The following is a 5,128-nucleotide window of genomic DNA, read 5'->3' as shown; positions in this document are numbered from 1 at the left end:
GGACTTTGTTGATTGTTTTTGAACTTTTTTTTTCTTTTTTCTTGCCAAATTGCCTTGTCATGTGTAGCCACTTCAGGTACCTGTGGCTCTCCTGAGGTCAGCAGTGCATGTTGTCTGTATGTTTGTCATGACTGTTGGGTCTCCCAGGACTGATGTCCATGTCTGCAGCTCTGGGAGTGACTGACTACATAAGCTCTGTGGGGCAGCAGTGTTCGGAAGTGGAGGGAAGACCCGGGTCAAGAGTAAGACTGGTGGGAACCCCTGGAGGGGTGCTGGCTCCCCTGTCAGGTGGGACACCCCCACATCTCATCCCATGTGACCCAAGGTTGTGCGAGGCTTTCTCCTGTGCCCCTGTCTTATCCCTATCTCCATGGCTCTCCTGACCCCTGACTCCTGCCCTGCTAGGTGTCACCACGTCCTTCCACTGTTCCCTCACTGCTTGTCTTACACACTGGCCCACAGTGAAGGGCCCTGGGCTTAGAGGTGAGCTTAAAGCTAGTGTTGGGCCTGGGTGCCACCCAGGGCTGCTCCCATGGCTGTCTGCTCATGCAGGGGGGGGTGACATGTGTGGCTGGATGGCCCCCAGTTGGGGGAGGCAGGTACCTTGCTGTGGACTGCCAGAAGGACGCCCTCATCGGGGTTGTGCATTTTGCCAAAATCTCGTGTTTAGTTATTAAAATGTGATTGAGTTGGCTAAAATACGACTGGGAACAAGCAAGTGTTCCTTCCCGTTGTGCCACGGTGGTCTCTTTAAGCCACTCTGTCCATACTGCCTGCTACTTGCAGGGGGAATACCTGTCCTTCCTGAGACACCAGGGCCAGTCTTGTTGGTGCACATGATTGGGGGACAGATCCACGGAAATGTTATGACTGTTGGGGACACTTGGCGGTCCTGATGTGCATGTTTTCTCTCTGGAAGTGATTTCTGCAGTCTTGCTTTTCCCGCTATTAGGTTGGGTTTTACATACAACTTACTGTATCCGGATTTCTGTAGTATACCTCATACGTATGATTTTTTTAAAATCAAATATTCCGAATAAACCTTTTTTTTTCTTTTTTTTTTTACCTGATTTGCTGTGTGATTTGCTTTGATACTTGGTCACTTTGTTCTGCAGTTGAAAGTGCCTTTGTGGGTGTCAGTGTCCTGCATTCCGTGAGAGACCTGGCCTGGACCACCCTCCAGCCAATGTGCCATCCTGCTGCTTCTCAGGTGAAGCAAAGTCCCCTTCTCAAGGGCACGTTTTATCACCTGAAATGCACCCTCAAATCTTTATTTGAAGGAAGTCTCCAATCAGAACAGAAAATGCCATATTTAGCAATCACTTCTGAGCTGCAGCTCTCAAAATGAATCCTTCAGTGGTTGCCGTGTAGTCAGAGGCATTAGTTTCCTTCAGCTCACACACCTCAGGGCCTGAAGGAAGTGCTGAGCCTGGGCAGAGGAGCTGGTGTCTGCAGCAAGGGCCTGGCTCCTGGACCTGCCCTGGGCTCTGGCCAGTCTGCTTTAAAAGGAACAATCATGGATGAGGGACTAGCCACCTCTTTGGAAACCCCCAGGGCAGTGGCAAGGGAGCTGGTGCTCCCTCCAAGGTGGACAGGCAGACCTTCCTTCCTGGGCAGCTCCCAGACCCAGTGCCAGCACAAGAGGGCTTTGAACCTTTGGGAAAAGGCACTCTGTTATACCTGGAAGCAAGGGAAGCACAATGCAAATCATAGCTGTGCAACGCTTTTATGTTCGTGTCGTTTGCAGGAGCTGAGAGTAGCTTACTGCAGCCATAGTCCTGGTGTAGGGACAGGCCCTGAACCCTGAGCTTTGGGCACTGTCCTTGCTGTCTGGTGAGGTCCCTTGACTCTTCCTGCCAGCAGGAGCCAGGAGCAGGGCTTGAAAACCTGGTTCCACTCATACCTTGCCTGCTGGGCCCTCCTGTGGAAGCCCAGCTGAAAAGCCCCTCCAGCCTCTGAGCTGGCAGCAGCATCCCCAGTGCCCTGCCTTGCCTCCACCTTGATAGCAGAACTTTGCCAGTGTTGCTTGTGTGATACAATCCTGAGAGTCCATCTCTCCTCCCACAAAAAATTTGGTGCATCAAGGGGTCCCCAGTGTGGAAACTCTCATGTATGACTATAGTTTGGGGGTGGGAGAAGGGAACTGTCTACCAGTGAAGCTGCTGCTACCTGTTGGAGAGGGTGGGCAGATCTTGAACTCGGGTGTGACATGATACGGGATATATGGTAACAGTGTTTCCATTGCCCACTGTTTACCCATTTGCTCTGTGACCATAGATGTGGCAGGGGCCTTGCAGACCCAGGACACAAAGTGGACAGGTCCCTTTCCATTTTGTTGAGTCATACATCTGTAATTCTTAAGTTTGATCTCAAGGACCCCTTTAGTCTGAGGAACAACTCGGGACTGGGTTTCTGGGCCCCTTTGTGCTCTCAGCCACCGGAAGCTGGAGGTCAGAGGTTAGCAGGCTTTTCTCTGTTGAGGCCCAGCCATGAGGAGTGATTTCATGGTATGGAGGCAGCAAGGGTCTCTGGGAAGCACTGCAGTTTCTGATGGCCACTTTGGGCAGCTCTGAAGTGCACACAGAGAAGGAAAACTGAGAGCAGGTGAAACTTCTTGTCTTGTGTGTGGAAGATACTTTTGCTGGTCCTTGTTCAACCAAAGATGTCCAGAAAGGGACTGCATGGGAGTTAACGGAGCATGTCCCGGGTGCTGTCCCTGCATGTGGAATGACTGGTGAGGGAGGGCTCTGGTGGGGAACAGCTGGTTCCACCTTCATTATTACCTCCAGCTACAGATTGTGTAACCAAGAAGAGAACACAGGTGCCCCAGAGCTGTGCCCTGTGCTCTTGCACCCTGCAGACGCTGGTAGAGTGGGCAGGTGCTTTGCCTCCTACACTGGCTTGCAGATATTCAGCTTCTTTATCTGAGGAGGATTAAAAACAGCCACCTCAACTAGCTGAAGTGGCACACTCTTGAAGCTGAGACAGGAGAATTGCTGAAAGTTTGAGGCCAGCCTGAACTAGATAATGAGTCCTCGTCTTCCAAAAACCAAAAGACAAGACAGCTCTCTCTCTCTAGTCAGGTGCTTGCTAGAAGCATTTCACATGCTCAAGTGCCAGGACACACCTTCCCAGCTGGATGGGCCAGGCACAGTGTCACATGCCTTTGGTCTCAGCACTTTGAGGCTTGCCTGAGCCCAGACAATCCAGGCCAGTCTAGGCAACATAACAAGACCCAGCTCAAAGCAACAACTGCATGGAATGATTTGAGCATGTATTGCAATGTGATACAGTGATACATTGAGTAACTGGCTTTTCTGGAGACACCAAGATTCCTTCAGGTCCTTGCTTCCATCCAGTGTTGTGAATTCTGTTTTTTCTTCTTTCTTCTGACATTTTCTGCCACGGAAACAGCCCCCTTGCTTTTGATTATGATTGTGAAGGTGACGCCATGTAAGGAATATAGTCATTCAAGTACAGTAAACACAGGCTGCGTGGCGAGGTTGTTTTTCCCCCAACATTATCATTGTTACAATAGTGCTTATTCAATGAACATTTAAAAATTCCATGAGCCAGACAGCTCAGTTGTCATTTCTGCTCTGTAAGATTTCCCATAAACAAGCCATCTAGATTTAATGTGGTTAATTTCTCTGTTAATGAAACTTCCTCCTAGTAAATAAGGAAATCCCACCTCTCAGGTGCACTGTGAGACTCAGTAGGCCCAGGGCGCTTTTCCAGGCAGAACAGTGACTTCCCACAGAAGCCCACCTTGTCATCCCCGGGATTTGTGAGAATGTCCTGTCTGGCACGGGAGAATTCGGTTGCAGATGGAAGCAGGAAGAGGGCGCTGAGGAATCAGTGGTTAAGGGGGCAGAGCTTCAGTGTGGGAAGATGAGGACATTCTGGAGGTGGACGTGGGGACAGCTGGTCAGTAGTGTGAGCATACCTAATGCCCCCGACCTGTGCACCTGAACATGGTTCAGATGGGAAGTTTTGTGTGTGTTTTACCATAACGAAAATATATCTTGTTGTCTGTTTGCTTTTTGAGACAGGGTCTTTTTCATAGCTCAGGCTGGCCTTGAACTTCTATGTAGCTAGCCCAGGCTGACCTTCACCTTGCAGCAATCCTCCTGCCTCAGCTAGAATTATAGATGTATGCTGCCACACCCTGCTGAAAACAAACTTGTCCAACAGAGATTAGAAATTTCTGAGTCGACCCAGCATAATCAAAGGGGTCTTCAAGAGGCAAAGGGAGGGGCCTGGGGATTTAGCTCAGCGGCATAAGCACCTGCCTTGCAAGCAGGCAGTCGTGAGTTCGATCCCCAGTACCGATAAAAATGAAAAAGAAGCAAAGGGAGGCTAAGAGCTCAGAGTCACCGTGGTGGGATGGGAGAGGACCTTGACTGTTACTGCCAGCTCTGAAGTTGAGGAAAGTGGGCAGAATCCACAAGTCCCTCCAGAAACTGGAGGCAGGAGGAAGTGGATTTTCCACTGGACCTGCAGAAAGGAAGGCAGCCTGGCCATACCATGTCTTTAGCTCAGGAAGACCCTTGCCAGATCCAGACCTACAAAACTGAAGGGACACTGTTTCTTTAGGTTATCAAGCTTGTGGTGTCACCAGAGTCTCCACAGACCATCCAGTCTTCATTACTTGGTGGTTGGCATGGTCTGTGTCTGACCACAGAGTCCCTTTCTCCACTAGGTGACTGCTGGGTGCCCAGAAGGTGCTTTGCTTGATAAATGATGCAAACCTGATGGCATGAAGAATCAAGGGACCCACGTTTGGTGATTTCTCCATGTGATGTTTCCTCCCACTTTTCTGTGGTGCAGGATACAGAACCAGGACCCTCACACACGCTCTAGTCAGGCACCCTGACACTGAGACACACTCCCAGACTCCCCTCCTCAAGTTTTAATTGGCAGGATCAAAATTTGTCTATATTTATGATTGGTAACATGCTACTTGTTTTTGTTCCTTGGATTTTTGAGACACTTTTGCTCTGTAGTTCAGGCTGTCCTTGAACCCACAGCATTCTTGCTTCAGCCTCCCACGAGCTGGGAACAGCGGTGTGTGCCACGTCACCCAGTCTGTCACATATTTTGATATGTGTACACACTGCAGAACAGC

Source organism: Cavia porcellus, unplaced genomic scaffold (genome assembly GCF_034190915.1).
Source record: "Cavia porcellus strain 051 isolate PalLab524CR breed Dunkin Hartley unplaced genomic scaffold, mCavPor4.1 scaffold_25, whole genome shotgun sequence".
Taxonomy (NCBI): Eukaryota; Metazoa; Chordata; class Mammalia; order Rodentia; family Caviidae; genus Cavia; species Cavia porcellus.
The sequence above is the reverse complement of the archived record's forward strand: the minus strand, read 5'-3'. Positions refer to the sequence as shown.